The following is a 25,870-nucleotide window of genomic DNA, read 5'->3' as shown; positions in this document are numbered from 1 at the left end:
TAAGAAGCATTCGGGCTGTACATCTTCCAAGACAGATTTATTTGGTCTTTTGGAAAGTCATGTTGTTGTTAGGTACCATCAAGTCAGTTTCAACTCATCAGGACCCTATTCAAAATAGAACAAAATACTGTCCTATCATGTGTTTTTCTAAAATTGTATCCATTTCCCTGATATCTTCAAATTTGTTGAAGTAAAGTTTTTCATAGTATTTTCTTGCTATCCTTTTTTTATTTCATTGGTTCTATTATGACATCACCATATAGTTTCTTATGAATATAATTTGCATCTTCTTTTTCTTAGATTTGCCAATTCTTGGTCACTTTCATTAATCCTTTTAAGGAATCAGCTTCTTGTCTTGTTGAGTCTTTCTGTTGTTTTTTCTGTTTTCTAATTCATTTATTTCTGCTCTAATATTCATTGTAACTTTTCTACTGGTGACTTTTCTTGGTGCTTTTCTTCTAATTGTTGGAGTTGTTGCAGTAATGTATTCATTTAGAGTCTTTCTTCTTTTTGGATTTGTGTGTTTATTGCTATAAATTTCCCTGTAAACACTGCTTTTGCTATACCCCAAAGGATTTGGTATGTCCTATTTTTATTCTCAACTGATTCAAGGAAATTTCTATTTCTTTTTTTATTTGCTTTGCTTCTTGGTCACTTGCTTAAGTCAGTCTGTCTTGTTTCTTTATGTTGCTTCTAAGACATTGTGGCATTGTTGTATTTGTATTAAATTTTTGACTGTATGTTAGTATATTCTTAGTCACTCATCAACTGCTTCCTGGTGGGTGTCACTAGAGGATGGAAGCATGTGAACCATTCTCTTTTTGCCATTCATGATGTTCATTTTAGGGTGGTTTGATTATGTTGGGCATTGTAATTGATCACATGTTTTTGAACTGGTATTAATTCTTATCAAGTGGGTGGGGTTGTAGTGGGTACAGGTGTGACTGTACTATATAAGTATGGTTACTGTCCCCTGTGAGGTAAGGCAAGTAGAGAAAATATACACACATAAAGAAGAAAAAGAAACAAACAAGAGTGAAAAATGAAAATAATAAAGGAAAACAAAGCAAGCAACAGCTGAAAAAAGAATAGGAAAATCAAAAAGAGAAAAGAGGCACAGGGGAAATAAATTAGAAACCATGGAAGAAAAAGCTAAAAGAAAATAAAAAGAAAAGAATTATTCATAGTTATGCAAAGGGATTAGTAAAATGGAAAGAGAGATCAGTAAGTAGTTAAGAAAAACCAAGAGTAAAAAAAGAAGGGAATAAAACAAACAAACAAAAAAAAAACAGTAGCAATTGGGGGGGAAAAAAGTAGAAAAAAGAAAGAAAGAAAGAAAGAAAGCAGAGATAGAAAGGATAAAATAAATGCAAGGGTAGGTAAAGAGAGGAAAAACAGGAAGAAAGAATAAACAGACAGAAACATTGAGAGGCGAAAAACCAGAGCAGACCCAAGAAGGAGAAAATTCTGGGTTCTCCTGCTAGCCAAGGGCCTCACATGTTGGGTGGTGCTCTGGCCATAGATGGAGTTCCTGTAGAGCTAGGTATTGTCTCTTCTGGGTAGTTAATCTGGAAGTCGTTTGTGCAGACCCCAAAGCAATTGGAGGTTCTAGGCATTTCCATCCCAGAGGGCAGCCAAGGGCAAGAGACCTCATTAGTCCAGGGCTGGCCAGAACCAGTTCTTCAGGTCTGTTGCAAACCATACTTGATTCCAGGTGCTGGTTGGGCTTGGTGCTACTACTTACCAACTCTTTTTGATGCACCTCTGACCACCCAGAGTACAAGAGTTTAGCTCAAAGACTTCTAGAGTCGAGGCTAGCCATGGCTCTGTTCACCAGGGTAGTTTGGGTTATAAGAAAAAAATGTGTACCTTATTCTCCATCAACAAGCAGTATGCCTCTGCACCACCACCCGTCCTTTTGCCTTCCCACTAACCTGTGAAAGTTAAAAATGGCTGTACTGTGCTAGGTCAGATGACACAGATCACCTGGTTCCTTCTATCCTCCCCTGGCACTCCTACCACCCATGTCTGTTCAGCTGCTTCTCTTAGTTACCACTAGTCCAGGGCTGATCAGGGCTGGCTTTGCAGGTTTGGAGCAGGGCTCACTTGAATCCAGGTTCCAGAGTTTAATATGGATAACACCCCCTTACTACATCTCCAGGAAGCTGCAATCACCAGGAGAGTGGGAATTCGCTGGTCATCCTGGGAATTTGTGGAACAAGAAAAAATGGCACCTTGACTCTGTACGTCACTAGTATGTTTCTGCTATACCAATATGCTATTTTGTCTCTGAAGCTGCTTACAAAAACTTAAGATGGCATCGCCATGTCAGGTTGGCAAACAGATCAACAATTTGTCTCCTTTATTTGCTGCATCTATTCAGCTTTCTCTCCTAGTAAGCATTCAGTCCACTTCTCTATCCTTTCTTCTGAAGCACAGGGTTCCAGGACTGTTATCTGCATCTGTTTCCTTTATTTTTCTGTATCTTTGTTGTAGAGGGTTTGCATAATGTTAAGACCTGGTCTACTATCTGTGTGCCTTCACCAGTAGTTTAAGTTCTTGTCTTCTCCTTCCATTAGCACAGATTGTGGATCCACGTAAATTGAAGCCTTTGACAACTTCAGTCTTTTTCCTTTTATTATGATGTTGTTTATTGGTCCAGTTGTAAGGATTTTCAATATTAATGATATTGTTCAATGATTTTGGCATTCCGTTGGGTCACCTTTCTTTGGGATGGGCACAAATACGTATCTTTTCTAATCAGTTGCCCAGGTTAGCTGCCTTCTATATTTATTATTATTTTTTTTTTTAATGTTTTATTGTGAATTATGTGATAGTTTACATGGAGAACATTAGTTTTACATTCATCCTGTCGTATATCGTTTCATTGCCATGGTTACAATCCCCTCCATGCATCATCAACAAACCAAAGGGTATACCCTGCAAGCCTGCCCCCCAGTCATCAGCAACAGCCCCTCTCCCTCTCTGGGTCTAAAGTCCCCAGCAACTCCATGGTTCCACGTCATCATCTCTGCCTCCATCTCTGGCATCACAACTTCTCTGGGTAGGGCCCCACTCTCTGCTCTTCTCCTTTAATGGTCCCAGGGACCTCCGCTCCTATACTGAAAAGTTAACTACTCCCCTCCTTGCTACTCCAAAGGTAGAAGGTGGAGTATAAAACAGCAAATTAGCACCAATAAAAACAAACAAACAAGAAACAACAACAACAACAAAACTAGACTGACTGCATTCTATAATCATAGAAAAGGGAGAGGAGGGAAAGAAGGGAAAATAAAATCTGTACCCTAATATGAGTATGACTTTAATGTCCTCTCTTCAGCTTCTTGTTTTCAAAACTGCCTGAGGAAAATGTAAGAGGAAAGTGTTGAGAGATGTGGTTGAGGAAATAGGCAGAGCCTACTCAGCCACTGACTTAAAGTCAATTCAAACTCATAGCAAACCTATAGAAAAGAGTAGAACAGTTCCATAGAGTTTCTAAGATTGTAACCTTTATGGGAGCAGTCATTTTCTTCTTTCTTCTTTGGAGCACTGGTGGATTTGAACAGCCAACCTTGCTGTTAGCAATCCAGTGTGCTCCAAGGCTTCTACATTGTGCCTAACTGATCAAAAACATCACAAGAATGAGAATTTTGAACTTTACCCAGAAATTAAATGCCAAACATTGAGGATTTTTAAGCAATTTCTTGTACTTTTAGAAGCTCATTCTGGGAGTTGTGGTTAAGTTAGTCTGAAGCGTTAATGAGAGTGGAGGACAGGCTAGATTGAAATGCTGAAGGACAAAGAGGAGGTGAGACCTTCAGAAAGCCCAAACTCAGACAGTAGTGTCAACTCAAGGTGTTAAGCAAGGAGAACTGACAGGATGTGTGGCTAACACAGAAGATATAGCTGTTCACACTGAGATTCTGAAAACAAAACAAGGTAAAATACAAAGTCTGAAGAAACCATCAACCATCAGAGCTGTGCATGCTCTCTTTAGGTTGGCATTCATTTTATTCCCTAAAGTGTTAACAGTTTATCTTCAAATTACTATTAATCCAGTTTATGATTTGTTTGTGTTCTATAGACGTCCATCAATGTTTTAACTACTATGCCTTTACTATTGAGAGATATTGAGGACTGTTAAGCACATTTCTGGGTTAGGACATGGATCTCCACTTACTCTTAAAATTCAAATTAAGAAATTCACTTGCCAGATATTTTTTATAGTGTTGTTAGACTGAATCCTTTATTAAAATAATTTCTATTTTAGGTGCTTTCTGATAAAATGCAAAGTACATTTAAAAAAAAAATCTATCTACTCTGTGTAACAGGGTTTCCCCAAGGTGTTAAGTATCTAATTATGTCTATTGCTGTGAAACATGTGAAGTCTGTTAGGCATCAGGTTAGTTTTGAGAGATAGAAAGCCTTAAGACTTTGCACTGTGGCTACTTTTGGGGGTTTCATAGATCTTCTTCTTGCCAAGGACAGATCTTGTTTCATTCACTCTTTATTAAACTAACAATGTTAAGCATATTATGTCAACAATAACACCAGGAGGGAAATTCTAAATCTTGTACAAGAAGTCCCACCAAGTAGTTATTAAATCCAAGGAAATCAATGCTAGGATTAATCCTACTCTTGATTCTAAAAATAGGAAGTGGGATTGTAATTTGGAGAACAGAAATTGTTGTCATATTTAGCACTGAGAGTATAATAAGAGAAAGAATTAGCTCTGTCTCCTTGAAATGTACAAAGAAAAATTGTCTCCTGATATAATAAGAGGAACACGAAGAGTGTTTTATTTTTTCCTTCTCCTACCTCATAGCGGACATAGATCATTATGATGCTTCACATTATGCTTGAATAGGTTACATGGGATGTGTATGGTGTGATTCAGTACAAAAGTGTCAGAGTGTTTTGGGGAGCTGGCATTTGAGGAAGAACTGAAATTAAGAGAGCATGCTGAATCATGGTCTCCCACTCAGCCCATTTCTAGTCCTATTCTATTTGCTGAGTCTAGCATTTGGTAAAAAGAAACATACAGCATATCCCAAAGAGTAAGATGTTAGGTGGAAATAAATTGTTCCGGTGTAATGTTTTCTGGGGAAAATAGGCTGAACAAAGCCACACAGATTTATATACTTCAGAGTTTTTCAGAACCCTTTAATATAATGTAACAACTATGAAAATAATAGCCAATATGTATTGTGAGCTTTATATATATCAACCTGTTTAATACTCTATGTCGCTATGGGGTAGAAAATATTATTGGTCTCATTTTCCACATGAGAAACAAAAGCAATAGAGATTGACTAACTGGTCAAGGTTATATAGCTAGCAAGTCATTCCTTGAGAACAGAAACTTATTTGACCATATCCTTTCTCCAACCCTTTTTACTTTGAGGCATCATATGAAATGAATATTCTATAGAATATAGTTTGAGCAATGTTTTCACATAGGAACCAGAATAAGGAATGCTGGAAGAATGCTATAGAAGGTTTGTATTTTCTCAGATAGGCATTATGTCAGCCCAAAAAACCAGGAGGATCTTCTTTCTCAGAGATCATTGCTGTTACTACAGCATGAATTAGCATTCAAAAATCTTTACCAAATAATTTTCTCTCCAAGATGATTCCTTTTCATTTCTGGTAGGTCATTTTTTTGTGGACTGGTATTTTAAATATTTTAAAGAGACAGAATAAATCCTTCTTATGTTGTCAGTTTGTAATACCGTGGTGTCTTGTGTGTTGCTATGATGTTGGAACCTATGTCACTGGTATTTTAATACCCATGGTGGACAGGTTTTAGTGGAACTTCTAGGCTATGACAGACTAGGAAGTAAAGGCAGACTACGTTGGAATGTTTAGCCACCTCAGACCTTCTGGGTAGCAATGGAACATTGTCAGATACAGTGCCAGAATTGAAAACTTAATGAATAGCACTGGAGTGTTGTCAGAGTGGAAATTCCAGAACACTTAATTGTGCTCATGCAGAACCTGTACATAGTCCCAAAGGCAGTTATTATCATAGAACAAGGGGATACTGCAAGGTTTAAAACAGGAAACATACTTCAGGGCTGTATCTTTTAATCTTATTTATTCATTCTGTATGCTGAGCAAATAATTCAAGAAGCTGGACTATATATATATATATATATATATATATATAAAATTAGCACCCAATTTAGAAGAAGACTCATTAACAACCTATAATATACAGCTGGTAAAACCTTGCTTGTAGAAAGTGAAGAGAGCCTGAAAATCCTCACAACTGTACCATGAAGCAACATTATGACAAACAGAAAAAAGATTGAAGTTGTCAAATATTTCATTTTAGTTGTATCCACAATCAACATCCATAGAAGCTACACTCAAGACATCAAACATTTTTCTCTGTGCAAATTTACTGCGAAAATCTCTTTGAAGTATCATAAAGCAAAGATGCTCCTTTGAGGACTAAGGTGTGCCTGACCCAAGCCATGGTGTATTCAATAACCTCATATGTATGCTAAAGCTGGATAATGAATGAGGAAGACTGAAGAAGGATTTGTACTTTTTGAATTGTTGTTGTTGTTAGGTGCCATCAAGTCGATTCTGACCCATAGCCTGTGGTTTCCAAGTAGCAGCTGGTGAGCTTGAACCACTGATGTTGCAGTCCAAATGACTTTGCACTCTGATGCATTAGCCCACAGTGCCACACCAGGACTGTGACATGGTGAAAATATTAACTATAGCGCTGACGGCCACAAGAACTGACAGATTTCTTTTGGCAGAAGTATGGCTAGAATGCTTCTCACATACCTTGGACATGTTATCAGGTGAGACCATTCCTTGGAGAAGGACACCATGCTTGGTAAAAGGTCAAAGAAAAGAGGAAGACTCTCACTAAGATAGACTGGCACCATGGCTGTATCCACAAAATGGGCTCAAGCATGGGAATGGCAGTGAGGTTGACTTTCGATGGAGCGTGTTTCATTCTGTTGTGCCTAGAGTCGCTATGGCCACATCTAACAACTACAACAAAACATGGAACAGTTATCTTGTATATGATAAGTGCTTTGTAAATATTAGTGTATTGTTACTGTTTCTATTATTCTAATTGTAATGAGCTATTCTTGGCCTAGGGAAGTGTGGCTAGTTTGGGGTTGCATTATGGTGGTAAAAAAAGTGCCTGATTGTGTACCAGCAGTCCTGGGTTCTAGTCCTTGCTCTTCTCCTAAGAAATTTTGTGGCATCAATAATCATTTAACTCTGACTTAGAGTTATTTATTTGTTGTCATTTTTTTTTTGTCCCTGAGAAACCCCGTTTTTCCAGTTTTAAATTACTTTTATGTGAACCAACTCATAATTATAAAAATCATCATAATGCATGAATTATTAAGTATTATTGTGGTTGCCCTTGCGTGAACTCTGGCTCATGAAGGCCCTGTGTTCAACAGAACAAAAGGTTACCTATTCCTGCTTTGTCTTCATGATCTTTGGCACACTGCTGTCTGTTGTGTATTTTGATTGCCTTCTCGTTTAGAGGACTCATCTTCCAGTACCCATTGTAATCTGCTGTGTTTTCATTTTGGAAGTAGATTGCAAGGCCTTTCTTTTTAGTTTGCCCTGCACTGGAAGCCCTGCTGAAATCTCCACCATGGGTGATCCTACTGGTATTTGAAATACCAGTGTCATAGTTTCCAACATTATAGCAACGCAGAAATCACCTTCTGACAGACAGGTGGTAGTAAGTTAAGTTTGAATAGTATTTATGAAAATAAAGTGATTCAGAGTATTATATTACTGTACCAGTTTATATAGGCTCTCACTGAATGCCAACTGTGCTTTGGACTTTGAAAAATGTGGACGTGTCAGTAAGATACAACACAGATCCTAACCTCCAGCAGGACAGAAGCAGGATATATAAAATAATCTCCAACCATTTCCTTATCATCTTTTCTTTTGTTTAGAAATACTGTGTTGGTAATAGCATGGCAAATTCACATATGAAAGGATGAAGATTACAGGCCTCTTCACCTTGCATATCTATTCCTTCCTAAGGGTCTCAATTGTTAGACTTTGGATATTAATTTATACTTTTTTGTGTCAGAGTCGTTTGGATTAAAAAAAAAAAAAAGACAGCTAAGTGAAATAAATCATTGTCAGAAATGAACCAATTCTTATACCAATTCAGAAATGTAAATAGCAGCTTTATCAGAGTTACTTGGGAAAAAAAAAAAGAGATGACACTTTTTAAAACTAAAACTATATAGAATATTAGGCAGATGCCAGAGCAGTGCTTAAAAAAATGAATGTCTGGTCTTTAGGACGGGAATATCCATGTAATGGACAAGGGCAATTATCTTGACTAGTACTGAATCCTGAAAGATTTTAGAACCTACACAATTGAGTTGTCTGCTACATCTTTCACTTAAAGTAAAACTGCCAGGATTAGCCATAACAGTTGTTGTGTTTTTTGTTTTGTTTGTAAATTTATTACAGACATGATCCTAAAACTCACTTTTCCGTTAAGAATGATGGAAACTTTTGCCCTTAGTAGAAAACATTTTCAACACTGTTGGCACAAGTGTCCGGAGGAAGACTCATGGGAACCCCATGTGTTCAGAGAAAAACTGCTTTATAGAGTTTCCAAGGCTTTGATCTGTCTTCTGAGGTGTCTCTGGGTGGGTTTGAATTACCAAAGTTTCAACTAGTAGTCAGGTACATAACTGTTGATACCTCGTAGGGTAAATAAAATCCATAGTATTCTTGATCTGTCACACCTAGAGCAGAGCTTTCATCTATGATTGGGGGCTGTTCTTGCTTTGCTTATAACTTCTGAGACACAGATCTGACAGGGTGGGAGACAGAGGTGATCAATGCAGGTGGCATCTCTGTCCCAGAGAGAAGAAATCATAACCCTGGACTGAAGTTGGGAAGAGAGAGAGAATACTGTGTTGTTCACTGTGCCTGTTGGTGAAAGAGTTAGTTTCATTATGCTGAGCTGAGACCACGGGAAGTAATAGATTGTGGATTAAATGCCACAAACTTTTGCTATTCTTACTGAGATTAAGTAGATTTTCTTGAATAAATGTATCTTCGTTTGTTATATGCTTCTAGATCAATTTACAGAGAATTTAATTTACAAAAATAATTTCCACTGTTGTTTCATCGGGTAGAGAGCTCTCATAGCACCTCACATTACCATTCTGTAAGTTTTCTTCAACTATTATTTGTTAATTGAGATGTTGACAAGTGGAAGTGCTTAGAACAGGGAAGGATTGTTAATGAGTTTGGAATCTAGGCCATCGGAGCATACCTGCTGATGGTGGGAGTGGAGGTTGTGTGCCACTTAGTTGGTTCTGACGCACAGTGACCCTGTATAGGATTTAGGTCAATCCTTATGGGAGCAGAAAGCCTCATCTTTCTCCCACTTCTCAGCATACCAAGGGGAAGTAAATTACAGAAGAGGTAAAAGGAAGGGGTGATTTTTACAGAAGTAGAATAGCAAAGAAGACTTTAATCTGGGTAGCTTCACTGAACAGAAGTAAAATGAATATACAGTAATACTGGGAGGTCGATTTGGTTAATTTCTGAGATAAGATTAGTTGAGTGAAAAACAAATGGCAGCAAAATACATGGCACCAAGTTCTCTTTTACTGCCAGAGGAGTGGACTAGAGTGATACATTGTTGGGCAAAATGAACATACAAGTGTTTCCAGTGCACAGAGGCCAGTTTGGAGTCTAGTGTATTAATTAAGGTGAGAGATGATGCTGGTCTGGAGGGAGTAGTTGCAGTTAGAATGGAGAGAGTGGGTTCTGAGTCTGGCAAGAATGGTAAATGCTGGAGGAAGAATACAAGGATGTATGAGTTTAATTACAGCCTATTAGACTAATAGATTTGACCTGACTTTGAGTTAGGACTCACATTCTTTTTCATTTGTAGTCTAACAGATGATTTAAAGAGATGTTTACACATCCATATATTTTGCATGCTCTCCTCATCTTTGTTAGTTATACAATTGCTTCATTAGAACTCGACTTCCTGTAGTTCTAGACATTGGAGCTTTTGAAAATGTGAACTTTCTCCTGTCATATTAAGTAAAAAAGATTCAGATAAACATTAAATTGATTACTAGCATGAATTTGTAAAATTATTTAGCTAGATTGGAGAACTGTAGAAGCTTTCAGAAGCAGTGAAGTAAGTAATAATGCTAGTAAAGATTAATACAACAATTTATGTTTATAAGCTACAGACCCAAAACACATACCTAAACACACTGTCATGCATTTTTTTAAAATCCTGGAGTATTAAATGGGAAATATATCTACACAGAAATTTTATAAGATAAATTTCTATAAAGCATCACTATAATAAATTACAGATTAAATCAAGAGAATCTATATCCTTTAAATAACAAGTAAGTGGAAATGAAAGGGAATTAGGAAGTGGTGAGAATTCTTGATTTGTTACTAATTTTTGTAATAATGAAAAAACTGCAAGACCCTTTAAATTGTAGTTCTGTTGTTGTTAAGTGCTGCTGACTCAGTTCTGACTCACCAGAGGCTCTGCATCGGGTTTCTGAGGAGCAGCTGGTGGGTTTGAATGCTCAGCCTTGTAGCTCGAAGTCTAGTGCTTACCATACATTGCCACAGCAGGAGTCCTGCGTTGTTGTTGTTGTTGTTGTTGCCAAGGAATGGCTGGTGAGTTTGAACTGCAGATCTTGTGATTTATGCCGATCTTGCATTTCCATGCCTTATTCCACTACACCTCACCAGGACTCCAGAGGTCCTGTAGACCTCTCTAAACTTGCTTTACAAGCCCCAGTTTGTCACTGTAAGATAAGTACTTGACTGCTAACCTCAAGGTAGGAGGTTCAAACCCACCAGTCATGATTGGAAACCTGTACAGGGTCACTGTGAATTAGAACCAGCTCAGTGGCACACAACATCTATTCTATTTATCTGTAAAAACTCAAGTTTTGAAATATGCAAATAATGTAGAATGCTAGAAAGGATTTTTTCTGTTTTTCCTGATACTTATATTGTTATTATTAAGTGCCCTCGAGCTGGTTGTGACTCAATCATAGTGACCCCGTATGGAGTTTCTGAGGAGTGGTTGGTGAGTTTGAACTGCTGACCTTGCAGTTTAAACAGACCTTGCAGTCTAGTACTTTCTTACAACGCCACACCAGGACTTGTATGTTAAGTACGGTGGAGTCGGTTCCGACTCGTAGCCAACCTGCACTGAGTTTCCGAGGCTGTAAATCTTTACGGAAGCAGAATATCACATCTTTCCCTCACAGAACCACTGATAGTTTCAAACTGCTGACCTTGAGGTTGGCAGCCCGACTCAGAACCACTACCCTACCAGAGCTCCTTGAATAGGTATTTGCAATTATAAATTTTACTGTCATTTCTTCCTTAGTTTTGGATTAATTTAACTTGAAACTCATTACAGTCCTGTACTAGAAATAAGATCTCTGTAGATATTCAAGAATTGGAATGAATATTTTCTACTAGTTTTTGTTGTTGTTGTTGCTGTCAGGTGCCATCGAGTCAGAACCGACTCATGGCGACCCCATGCACAGCAGAACGAAACAGTGTCTGATCCTGGGCCAACCTCACTACCGCTGTCAAACTTGAGTCCATCAATGATGCCACCTGGTTGATCCATCTCATTAGGGGTCTTCCTCTTTTTCTCTGACCCTCCACCTTACCCAGCATGACATCTTTCTCCAGCGACTGTTCCCTCCGGACAATATGTCCAAAGTATGAGATACAAAGCTTAGCCATCCTGGCTTCCAAGGAGCACTCTGGCTGCACTTCTTCCAAAACAGATCTATGGTTCTTTCGGCAGTCCATGGCACTTTCAGTATTCTCCTCCAACATCACAACTCAAAGGCATCAATTCTTCTATGATCCTCCTTATTCACTGTCCAGCTTTCGCATCCATATGAGGTTACTGTAAACACCATGGCCTGGGTCAGGGGCACCTTAGTCCTCAAGCTGCAGAATTCTATCATGAGTTCTTATTCAGTCTGTATGCTGAACAAATAATCCGAGAAACTGGATTCTATGAAGAAAAATGTGACATCAGGATTGGAGGAAGAATCATTAACAACATGCGATATGCAGATGATACAACCTTGCTTGCTGCAAGTGAAGAGGACTTGAAACATTTACTGATGAAGATCAAAGAGCACAGCCTTCAGTATGGATTACATCTCAATGTCAAGAAAACAAAAATCCTCACCACTGGACCAATAAACAACATTCTTATCAACGGAGAAAAGATTGAAGTTGTCAAGGACTTCATTCTCGGATCAACTATCAACACTCACGGAAGCAGCAGTCAAGAAATCAAAAGACAAATTGCATTAGGCAAATCTGCTGCACAAGACTTTTTAAAGTGTTGAAGAGCAAAGATGTCAGCTTGAGGACTAAGGTGCATGTGACCTCAGCCATGGTATTTTTCAATGGCCTTATATGCATGTGAAAGCTGGACAGTGAATAAGGAAAACCGTAGAAGAATTGACGCATTTGAGTTGTGGCATTGGAGGAGAATATTGAAAGTGCCATGGGCTGCCAAAAGAACCATAGATCCATTTTGAAAGAAGTGCAGCCAGAGTGCTCCTTAGAGGCCAAGATGGCCAAACTTCGTCTCTCATACTTCTGACATATTATCAGGAGGGACCAGTCGCTGGAGAAGGACGTCATGCTGGGTAAGGTGGAGGGTCAGAGAAAAAGAGGACAACCCCCAAAGAGATGGAGTGGCCAAGTGGCAGCATCGAAGGACTCAAGTGTGGCAACAGTAGTGAGGTTTGCCCAGGATCAGGCAGTGTTTCTTTCTGCTGTGCATAAGGTTGCTATGATTCAGTACTGACTCAATGGCACCTAAAAACAACAACAATAGGATCACTATGAGTCAGAACCAATTCAACAGCCCTTAACAACAACAACAGCAAGTATAACTTAGGGATTTTAAGATTTTAGCTTTCTTGACTTTTTTTCTGCATGTTATGGATTGAATTTTGCTCACCTAAATATTTTTCGACTTAACTGTTTTTGTTGTTGTTATTGCCATTGAGTTATTTCTGATGCTTAGCCAACATATATAGGGCTTCTGATGAGTTGCTGGTGGGTTTGAACTGCTGTCCTTGAGATTCTCAGTCCAGTGTTTATTGTACATTGCTAGACCAAGATTTTCAACATTATGTGATTATCCTCCATCTTGTGATCTGATGTAGTCATCTGATGTATTGTAAATACTGATCTCTCTGATGTTAATGAGCCCTGGTGTGGTGATCTAGGATAAACACTGATGTATTAACTACAAGGTTAGCAGTTCAAATACACCTGCCACTCTCAGATATCCTAAACACAGTTGGTGTGATTCATCACCAACTTGAAGGCACACAACAACCACAATAATGTTAATGAGTCAAGATTAAAGGCAGCTATGGGAGCGAGGCAGGATACATTCAATATGTTGTATATTGAGACAATCAATTTTGAGATTCAAAGAGATTAACCAAGGGAACACAGATAGATGGACCTACTATCACCATGATAAAAAAGCTTGAGGCAGAGTGTGTCCTTTGGATCTAAGGTCTTTGTGCTGAGACATCCTAAACCCAGGGGAATATTGATTCTAAGACACATGGAGATCTCCAAGGAGTGCTGGGGTCACCAAAGTTGAAAGGTGATAAAGACCTTCTACTAGATCTGACAGAGAGAAAACCTTCCCCTGGAACTGGCACCTTGAATTTGGATTTCTAGCCTCATTTTAGAGTATCCTAGTACGACACTGCAGGTTAGTGCACTGGACTGCAAGGTCAATTTGAATTGCAAGGTTGGTGGTTTAAGCTCATGAGAAACTCCTTGGGAACTTTAAACAGGGTCATAAGAGCCAGAACTGACTCGATGTCACTTAACAATAACAACAATTTTAGAATATAGTTTTCATTTGTTAAAGCTATCCTCTTGTAGTATTTCTGTTATAGTAGCACTCAATAACGAAAACACTTCAGTTCTGATATATCATTGGATGAATGTGGCAAATGGTATCATGACACTTACATTTGTAAGAGACATTTCTTTAATACATTTATTTAGCTTCAAACATAAGTGCAATACAATTGTAGCCATTCACAGGAGTTGCTAGAAGAAAAATGTTTCATGGGTGATAATGGTGCTGGTGTTCTCCTGTAACAATTTTTAAGGTGTTCATCTAATAGAATACTAAGACAGTAATGGTGCTGATTTTACTTACAAATTGCAGATCTGTCCTCTTATTGCAATCCACTACTAAAGTCTTAGGCCACGCCCTTTGCCTGCTATACTCATGTACGAGTTCACTCCTAACACAGCGGCCTGCTGCTAAGTCTTCTTGCATTGCATCTTTCTTTTTGATCCTCTTAATTAAAACCACCAATCATTTCCACCGAATTCAGAATGAAATCCAAGAGTCTTGCAGTAGCTCTGCTTCCTTCTGCCAACCCACACTCATCCTACCTACATACTGCTCCAATTAAAATAGTCTTTATTCAATTCCTTGGGCAAAACAATGCATTTCTACAGTAGAGAATTTATACAATAATGCTTGTCTTCTGGTCTTCATATGACCAGATCCTTGTCATTTCCATTTTAGTTTAAATTCCAGTAATACCTTCCCTTGCTAGCTCTTCTGAAGTAGCCTCCAATTTTTATCACACTTGATTTCTGCACAGTATTTATTATTGTCTTAAATTTTTCTTTTTTGTACCTATATATTAATATATGGTTTGCTTCGTACTTTTGTTGTTAAGTGCTCTTGGTCGGTTCCCACTCCAAACTCCCACTGCACATCACCGAAATATAAGTATCAGACTTCTTACCTGTCTTGATTATCACTATGTTTACAATACCTAGAAAACAACTAAACACATGTTCCATGATTCATAAGTATTGTGTGAGTGAATAAACACAGTTTTGGTGTTTGGTCCAACTCTTCTCTTTACTGTCATGACCTTGGGCAGTTTACCCAGACTCACTCAGTTTTTGTTTTTTTCATCAGTAAAATGGAAAGGTAATGGAAACATTACCTTAACTGATTGCTATGAAGAAGAAATATAACAAATGGAAAGTACTAAGAATTATAGTTAAGTGCTATCAAATTGGTTCTGACTTACATCCACCCTCTATAAGGTCTCCAAGAAGCAACTGATGAGTTTGAACCGTCAACCTTGTGGTTGGCACAAAAATACTAAACATAACTAGTATCTCTGAATTTGATTCCCAAGAATCAGTTCCAACAGACTTGTTTAATAGCTGTAGACCTTTAGGAACCCTGGTGGCTCAGTAAGTTAGGTGCTGTGTAGCTAACCTCAAGGTTGTTGTTTCAAAGCGCTGCAGCGTCTCCAATAAAGACGTAGTATGAAACTCTCTGGAGCAGCTCTGTGTTGTCCTGTAGGGTTGACATGAGTCAGAATTGACTAAGTGACTCTGGGTTGGATTGAGAGCCATTTTGGGGTGGTGGGGGTGGGTATGGTGTATGAGAGGAAACAAAATATATTGTTTTCTGCACTATGGCTGTGTCCTGGTTCAAACTGCATTGAGAATGAGCAAGAGAGAAATGTGATACTGTTACGTCACTTAGATTAATGATATTATTTAGCTCAATGTAAAAAGGAAGTAATGCAATAGGGCCACAACAAGACCAGATGTATAAGATTTCTATAATAAGGAACATACACAGTCTCAGGGGACCTTATTAATAAGGGTCAGTTTAGATGTCTAAAGTAACTGAGAAAACGGTTACATTGAAGTCCAGCACTTGCATCTGGAATGCTGAGTCAGGTGAAAAAGAATTTGTGGTAATCAGAATAAACATATTGGCCACAGGAGCCACCTGGCCAGTAAGAGTAGGAACCCAGACAGTAGTCCAGACCAGGACGGGCAGAATGGAGGCAAGTTGACAAAAGGAGTGATACTGGTCGAAGCACAGGTATGGTCACTGGATTTGCTTTGCTTCAGAAGGCAAGTTAGGGAATACCACCACAGTTCATTGCATAACTCCCAGTGGATGAAAATACACAATTGAAAGTTTTGTCTTCAACTCTTACGTTTCAGAGTTATTCATATTTCAACCAAAAAAATTATATTATTGTGGGACAGGATGTTTCAGTCTTTTAAGAGTTCAATTCATTAAGGAATCTAGCTCTCGGTCAGGAGAGAAAAAAAAAAAAAGCTATAACTTCTTAGCTTCCATAACTCTCTGAATTTAATCAGAAGCTAAAAACACCTCTCTAGTATTAATTAAGAAATGTCTTGTGGACTCAATAGGCATTGAGTGCTTTAAATATCTGGTAATGTTTCCTAGAGGAAACCTAAGTTTGGAAGACCACCACTAGGAGAAGATGAGCAATTTAGTTGAGCAAGTTGGAAGTTAAGTATGTCCTACAGCGCACACACAAAATCTGAAATAATAAGACCTGTCAAAAGTCAAACCTACGGTCCAGACCAGGGACTGTCCAGTATCATAAAGTGAATATGGCTATTCTGAAAATCAATAAAGAAGTAAACATTCTTAAAGTTTTAAAGCAGGAACTAAAGCTACAATATTACCAGTAGGACTGGCTGGAATCAGGGAAGTCGGAGACAGGTTATTTGGAAGTCAGAGCTTAGCAGGGATTGATGGATAACTTAAATGTGATAGTTCATGATTGATTTAAGGTCCATAATTATAAGTACATTTTAGATGATTACAGGACGGTTACAAGACAATGGCAGGACATACATTTCTAGGAACATATTATATACACTGCTTTCTCAAGCATGTCTTTTTGGGAGATCTATTATAAACAATATTTGTTGATGATGCTGTGCATCAAGAAAATTCCAATATAGCCTTACAAAAAGAAAAGATCCACTTAGCATGGATTTAAGGCTTTGCTATCAGGTTGCTCTATTTAGGGTTGTTGTTGTTGTTAGGTCAGATGCAATCAAGTCGGTTCTGACTTAACAACGACCTTATGTATACCAGACAAAACACTGTCCAGTCCTACGCCAACCTAACAATCATTGCTCCACTTGAGCCCACTGCTGCTGCCATGGTGCCACTCCATCTCGTTTGGGGTCTTTCTATTTTTTTCATGACCCTCCAGTTTACCAAGCATGATGTCCTTCCCCAAGAATTGGTCCCTGTTGGTAATATGTGTGAAATATGAGAGATGAAGTCTGGCAATCCTAGCTTATAAGAAGCATTGTAGCAGACTTCTAGCACAGATTTGTTTGTTCTTTTGGCAGCCCATGATACTTTTAATATTCAACTCCAACACCATAACTCAAATAAATCAATTCTTCTATGGTCTTCTTTATTAATTGTCCAACTTGCACATGCATATGAGGTTATAGAAAATACCATGACTTGGGTCACGTGTACCTTAGTCTTCAAACTGATACCTTTTCTCTTGAATACTTTGAAGAGGTCTTTTGCAGCAGATTTGACCAATGCATTTGATTTCTTAACTGCTGTGTCCATAGGTGTTGATGGTTAATTCAAGCAAAATGAAGTCTTTGTTAACTTCAATCTTTTCTCCATTTATCTAGATGTTAATTATTGGTCCATTTATGAGGAATGTTGTTTCCTGTACATGGAGGTGAAACCCAGTGCAACCTGAAGACTGTGGTCTTTAATCTTCATCAATTAGTATTTTAAGTCCTCTTCATTTTCAGCAAGCAAGGATGTATCATCTGCATATCACAGGTTGTTAATGAGTCTTCCCCCTAGACTGGTGCCACGTGTTCCTTCATATAATCCAGTTTCTCAAATTATTTACCCAGCATACAGATTGAATAAGTATGATGAAAGAATACATCCCTGGTACATACTTTTCCTAATTTTAAGCCATTCAGTGTTCCCTTGTTCTGTTCAAACAGCTGCCTCTTGGTCTATGTACAGGCTCCTCATGAGCACAATTAAGTGTTCTGGAAAACACGTTATCTACGTGTTGTCTATAGCTTGTCATTATATACACAAAGGCTTTTATGTAGTCAATAAAGCACAAGTAAGTATCTTTCCTGTTTTCTCTACCTTTAGCCAAGATCCATCTGACATCAGCAATTATATCCCTTGCTCCACATCCTCATGTGAATCCAGCTTGAACCTCTGGCAGTTCCTTGTCAATACACTGGTGCAGCCATGTTTGAATCATCTTTAACAACATTTTACTTACATTCAATATTGATGATATTTTCTGATGATTTCCACATTCTGTTGGATCTCCTCTCTTTGGAATGGGCACAAGTATGGATCTATTCCAATCACTTGACCAGTTAGCTGTTTTCTAAATTTCTTGCTGTAGATGAGTGAGTTTCTTTCAATCAACTTGTTGAAAGATTTCAATTTGTATTTCATCCATTTGCAGATCCTTGTTCTTTGCCAATGCTTTCAGTGTACCTTAGAATTCTACCTTCAGTGTTATTGGCTCTTGATCATATTCTACCTCTTGAAATGTGTGAACATTGACCTTTTTTTGGTACAGTGACTCTGTGTATTGATGCTTTCCTTCAATATTTCAAATTAAGGCTTGAGTTTTTTCAGCTTAAGAAATGCTGAACATATTCTCCCCCTTTGGTTTTCTAACCCTAGGTCTTTGCACTCAGGTTCATCCATGGTAGACAGGTTTCAGATGAGCTTTCAGACTAAGACAGACTGGGAAGAAGAGACAGACTACTTCCAAATATTTAGTCACTGAAACCGTTATGAATAGCAGTAGAATACTGTTAGCACCAGGATATTGAATATTGAAACATGATGAAGAACATCAGAATATTGTCAGGTATAGTACCGGAAAATGAGCCCCACTGGTTGGAAGGCACTCAAAATATGACTGGAGAAGAGCTGCCTCCTCAAAGGAGAGTTAACACTGATGGCATGATTGGAGTAAAGCTTCTGAGATTTTCATTTCCTGGTAGGGCCCAACTCAAAACAGGAAAAAAAGATGTAAACATCCATTAGTATTCAGAGTATGGAATGTATGAATTATGAATCTAGAAAAATTGGAAGTTGTCAAAAATGAAATGGAATGCACAAACACCAAGATCTTAGACCTTAGTGAGCTAAAATGACCTGGTATTGGTCTTTTTGAATCTGAAAACTTGGTTTTCTATGCCTGGAATTCAAATTAAAGGGAAATGGCATTGCATTCATTATCAAAAAGAACATTTCAAGATCTAACTTGAAGTACAATGCTGTCTCTGGTAGGATAATATCTGTATACCTACCATAAAGACCAGTTAATATAATTATTGTTCAAATTTACACACCAACCACAAAGCTCTTTTGAGTACACATACCAAATGCCTGAAATTTCAGACTCTCATACAAGTGAATACATTTATTTTATAGAAGTATCCTAGATTAAATGTTATATTTGAATACTCAAATTTCAGTTTTATAATGGTTAATAATATTTTCGAATAATTTTATAATGGTTAATAATATTTTCAAATAATAAATAGTAGCTATTTCCACCCAAGTAAAACATTTTTCTGTAGATTTAAAACAATAGCATGTATTTAATTTGTTCATTACATATTGGTTTTTAAGCATAAGGTAATTCTTATTGGGATATTGGCATTCTGTGTTTTCTTAAAACTGAACTTATTACTGCTACTGTTTCCTGAGGATGAGTTGGTTTATAGGTTTCTGTACTGATTTTGTGGAAGCAGAAAGACTCATCTTTCTCCCACAAATTGTCTGGTGGATTCCACTCTTAACTTGTGATTCACATTCCAGTGTTTATTGTACAGCACCACCACATTCCCCAAATGAACTTATTAAATATGAATACTTAATCTATTTTTTAATTTTAAATTATTCAGAACACAAATTTTCTAATTAATAATAATAATACATTCTATTTTGGGGGGGTGGTATAATCTTCTCCATATAATTTTTATAGTGCAGCTCGATAACTTTTTAATAATAAATTATTTTTATTAGTACAATAATGATATAATTGTAGTTAGATGTGTTCATATTTTTTTCTTAATAATCTGTGCCTGAAACTTCTTAGTGACAAGTTAATGCAATAAAAATAGAGCATTTGCTTTATGAAAATTCAATATCTTACCTATGTGTGTGCATATGTGTGGGTTAAGTGGTGTCCAGTCTGTTCCACCTCATAGTGACACTGCATAGCATTTCCAAGGCTTAATATCTATGAGCAAGTAGAAAGTTTTATCTGTTTTCCATGGAGTAACTGGTGACCTTGTGGTTTGCAGCCCAGTGCTTATTATATGGAGCCACCATATTCCTATCTTATATGTAGAACATTTGGGAAAAAATTACATTTTATCAATATCTTAGGAACTTCATTGGTCATAATTTTATGTTCATAATATATGGGCTTTAAATATGCATCCCATGTTGATTTCCTATTCATATACAATTATTTAAAATTTTATGGACATGTTTTAAGGCATATAAAATGTAAGTATGCTACTCTATTGTAAATCATGAAACATAAAATATTTTAATCACTATTTAAAATTTTAATAGAATGCAATGGACTTGAACACCCATATTTAAGAGTTTTATTCTTCTCAAGACCAGTAGTATATCAAATATTTTACTCCTGTCCTATCTTAAGGAAAGTTTCTTATTGAGCTGGGCACTGAAAGATAAGATTATTAATGCCCCAGAGACCATATAGTAGGTCCATTTACTTCCTCATTCTTTACACACCTAAATTTATACAAATTAATTATTGCATTGGCAATGTTTAAGATTCTACCTGGAGATATTTCAAAATTATGGTCTTCATGTGTGAGAAACTTTCATTTTAATACCTACAATTATATTTCCAGAGAATAATAATCCTATGGTAAGAAGAGATTCTATAATCAATGCTCATAGAAGCAGCAGTCAAGAAATCAAAGAACATGTTGCATTAGACAATTCTGCTGTAAAAGTCCTTTTTAATATGTTAGAGAGCAAAGATGGCAATTTGGGTACACCCAAGTCATGGCATTTTCATTTGCCTCATTTGCATTTTAAAGTTGAACAATGAGTAAGGAATATATTAGTAGAATCAGTGCATTTGAATTATGATGTTTGTGAAGAATATTGTAAGTTCCATGGACTGCCAGAAGAACAAATAAATATGTTTTGCAAGAAGTGCAGTCAGAATGCTCCTAGGAAAGGAGAATGGAAGACTTTGTCTTTTGTATTGTGAACATATTGTCAGGAGGGACATTATGCTTGGTCAATTGGAGGGTCATTGTAAAAGAGGAAGACTCCCATCAAGAAAGATTGACACAGTGACAACAACAGTGGGCTCAAGCATAACAAGTGCTGTGAGGATGGTGCAGGCAGGGTTGGACGGTGTTTTATTCTACCGTACATAGGGTTTCTGAGTCAGAATTGACAGGAAGGCATCTCACAACAACAAAAATGAGATGTAAATAGAGAGTAAAACAAGGGTTTTCCCAGTTATTTATTATTGATTAGAATTTTTTAATTTGTCATTGCTGTATCACTCACTATCGTGTTGTTTGGAGCAATCAGAGTAAAGGAAAGAGTGTATGTGGAAGATGAGCGTAGGCATGGACTTGAACAGTTTAAGGACAGATGGTAGAGTAGGCTAGCCCTCAAACTGTTTTAATTGAATGGTTATGGCTTTCCCACCCTCCCTATGTCCTTTAAATTGACTATCATGCCACTGTGTCTAGGAAGCTGTTCTAACCTTGGAGACTATATGAAATGAAAACCAAACTCACTTCCATTGAATTGATTCTGACTCATAGCTACCCAGACAGGGTTTCCAAGGTTGTAAATCTTTACAGGAGCAGAAAGCCTTATCTTTCTCTTGCAGAGTGGCTTGTGGGTTTGAACGGGCTTAGATAAGTTAATAAAGTTCTATTTTTACCCATCATACAAACCATATCTTGTTTAGAATACTATATTCTAATTAGTTGTTCCCATCACTCGTTTGTCAGTATGTCCTAATGTGGCACCTTGTGTATAACTGTGATGTTGAAAGTTATGCCACCGGTATTTTAAGTACCAGAAGGACCACCACTGGTTGACAGACTTCAGTGAGTCTTCCAAACTAAATCAGACTAGGAAGAAGAAGACGCACACCCCTTCTGAATGGTTAGACAGTGAAAATCTTATGAATAGCAGAGGGACATTTTTATATTTTTATATAGTGGTAAGAGGTGAACTTCTCATGTTGGAAGGCAATCAAAATATGACTAGGAAAGAGCTGCTTCCTCAAAATACAGTTGACTTTAGTGACACGGATGGTGTTAAGCTTTCAGTACCCTCATTTGCTGATGTGGCACAACTCAAAATAAGAAGAAACCACAGCAAACATCCATTAATAATCAGAATATGAAAAGTGTGAAGTAAATATCTAGAAAAATTGGAAGTTGTCAAAAATGAAGTAGAATCCACAATCCTAGGAATTATTATTGTTGTTGCTAAATGCTTTCAAGTCGGTTCTAACTCATAGAGAACCTGTGTAGGGTTTCTGAGGAGCAGCATGCTCGGTAGAGTAGAGGGTCAGTGAAAAAGAAGATATTGACACAGTGTCAGCAGTAATGGACTCAAACATAACAATCGTGAGGCTGTTGCAGGGCCAGGCAGTATTTTGTTCTCTTGTGCATAGAGTCTCCATGAGTCAGAACTAACTTGATGGCACCTAACAACAACAACCTCCAATGCAGGTGTATTTTTCTGGAAACCAGTGTGACAGCAGTCTAGCTTTGATCATACAAGTGACTTCACTGCTTTAGGAAAAAAGCAGTTACTTAGAAAACATCTTGGTTCTTGAAAGGTTGAGTGGATCAAATATGCTCCCTTGAATTATTTTGTTCACTTTAAATGACTATGATATTGGATCAGTTTTGCCTTACCTTACCAAGCACATCTCCTTCTTAATGAAAGGATTGTTGTTGTTGTTGTTGTTAAGTGCCATCGAGTCGGGTCCGACCCATAGCGACCCTGTACAGGGTTTCCGAGGGTGATTAGCAACATTGAAATTGTAGTTCCTGATCAGATTTATTTCCGCAGTACACATTTAGAGTTCCTTTTCTGGCATCTTTAAGTTTATGCTTCAGTAACAAACCTGTATTAATTTCCATTTATACAATATAACTTATGAATATTGTATAAATTATACAATATAATTTATACAATATAACTTATGAATATTCCTCAGTTCAGTCATAGAATCAGGAGAGCTATCCATTTTTTTCACTCCTTCCCTAGAGCACTGGTGTTGCATTGGTCAAGCACTTGATAGCTAATTGAAAGGTCAGATTTTTAAACCCCCAACTGCTTCATGGGTTAAAGATGGGGTAGTTGCTTTCCATAAATACCACAGCCTTGAAAACCCTATGCGATAATTCTACTATTCCCTGTAGAGTTGCTCTGCATTTCAGTTGGATCCATGGCAACAGATTTCAGTTTTTTCCCCACTAAGGGTTACTCAAACATGACAAAACTAAGAAATACCCACTCTCAGCCCTATCGTTGATGTAAACAAAACAAAGCAAAAACGTATCACAATATGTAACTTTATTACTCATTGACTATGGAAATCATGGAGTTTGATTTTCTATTATTTTACACATACAGAAAGTAGTGTCTATACTAGTCAGAATTGTGTCCAACATTAAAATAGTAACTGCTTGAAAGACCAGCTTTATAACTCAAAAATATATTCCTAGCTAAATATGCTCTGGTTTACTTTAAAATACAAGCACAGAAAAGAAAGAAGAATTTTATCCCAGTAATTCTGATGTTGACTTCATTACCTTTCCACACCACATTTTTATTTTTCAATGCTATATTATTTTCAAGCCTAACTTACTGTAGACTAATGCATTGTTCATTTCATTCATTCAGGTTAAATTTTAATTACTCATGTATTCAATAAACATTTATTATGTGCCAGGAATGTGTCAAATACAATGAGATGAATGATAAGCAGGGTATAGATCCTATTTTAAAAGAGACTAAACTACTTAACATTGTGTTGTTAGATGCCACTGAGTTGGTTCTGACTCATCACGACCGTGTGTACAACAGAACTGTCAGTTGATGTGCCATCCTCACCATTGCTGTTATGTTTGAGATTGGTATTGCTGCCACTGTGTTAATACAACTTATTGGAGACCTTCCTCTTTGTCACTGACTCTCTACCTTCTCAAGCATGATGTCCTTCTCCAGGTACTGGTCTTTCCTGATAATATGTCCAAAGTACAAGAAATAAAATCTCATCATCTTTGAGACTAAGAAGCATTCTGCCTCTACTTCTTCCAAGACCATGTTGTTCATTTGGCGGTCCCTGGAAGTTTCAATATACTTCACCAATACCATAATTCAAATGCATCTATTCTGTGGTCTTCAATATTCAGATTCCAACTTTCACATGGTATGGGGCAACTGAAAATATCAGGCACACCTTAGATCTCAAACTGACATCTTTGCTCTTGAACACTTTAAAGAGGTCTTTTGTAGCAGATTTGCCTAATGCAACATATCATTTGATTTCCAGACTGCTTCTTTCATGAGCATTGATTGTCGATACAAGCAAATTGAAGTATTTGACAACTTCAACCTTTCCTCAATTTATTATGCTGTTATTTATTGCTACAGTTGTGAGGATTTTCACCTTTATACTGAGGTGCAATCCATATGGAAGGATATAGGCTTTGATCTCCATAAGTATTTCAAGTCCTCATCCATTTCATTAAATAATGTGTTGTTATCTGCATATTGTGGCCTGTTGATGACTCTGCCTCCAGTCTTGATGCCACATTCTTCTTTGTATAATTCAACTTCTCAGATTATTTTCTCACCATCCAGATTTAGTAAGTATGGGGAAATGATACAACCTTGATGCACACTTTTCCTGATGTTAAACCATTTACAATTCCATTGTGTTTTAAAAGAGTGCCTCTTGGTCTATGTACAGATTCTTCATTAATACAATTCAGTGATCTTGAATTCCATTGTTTAATAATAGTTATATTTGAGTTGAGTGACCATTCTCATCTTTTCTGAGTTGTTCTTCTCCCATTAACATAAGTTCACCTAAGGTTTCTATGTAATCTTCCAAATTGCTGTTGTCAATTTTGATAAGTAGTTGCAGTTCTGACTCATAGTCAATTCCAACTCATAGTGACTCTGTATAGGGTTTAAGAGGCTGTAAATCTTTGCAGGAGTAGGAAACTTTATCTTTCCCTTGTGGAACATCTGGTAGGCCTGAGTCATTGGCCTATGGATCATAGTCCAGTACTTAACCACTAGAGCCTCCACATTGCCAAATAGGAAGCTCTTAAAAGAGCATAAGGCTCAAGGTAGACATTTTTAATTAGTTAAGCTGAACTTTTATTGGCTTTTAAGAAGATGTCAAGGGGTATTTTTGCTATAAGGTTTAAAGTTTATCTCAGGGCACTTGTTTCAGATGTTCATGCAGCTTCCATAGTTCTAAAAATCTGCAGTCCATGAAAATTTAAAATACTATTTTGCCTTGTACCCCTTTTGATCAGGAGTTTTCTACATAAATTTGATCAAAATGTTCAATATCTGGGCACCTTTCAGTTCTTTGGGTCTCATGGTAACAGACGCAACTGTTCATGGAAACAATTAGCCTCTCGTTACATATTCTCATCCTATCCCTGACTCTTTTCTCTATTTTTCCAGGAGAACAGAGACCAATATTTATGCCTTGGATGGCTGCTTGTAAGCTCTTAAGATCTAACGTACTACTCATTAAATCAGGAGACAGAACAGAGGCAATTAACAAGGTATGGGGTCCATGAACTGGGATAGCTTATGAAGCTATCTTAGTCTGGCTTTTTTGAGAAGCAAAACCAGTGAAGCTTA

Source organism: Chrysochloris asiatica, unplaced genomic scaffold (assembly GCF_000296735.1).
Source record: "Chrysochloris asiatica unplaced genomic scaffold, ChrAsi1.0 scaffold00003, whole genome shotgun sequence".
Taxonomy (NCBI): Eukaryota; Metazoa; Chordata; class Mammalia; order Afrosoricida; family Chrysochloridae; genus Chrysochloris; species Chrysochloris asiatica.
Note: the sequence above shows the minus strand (reverse complement) of the source record.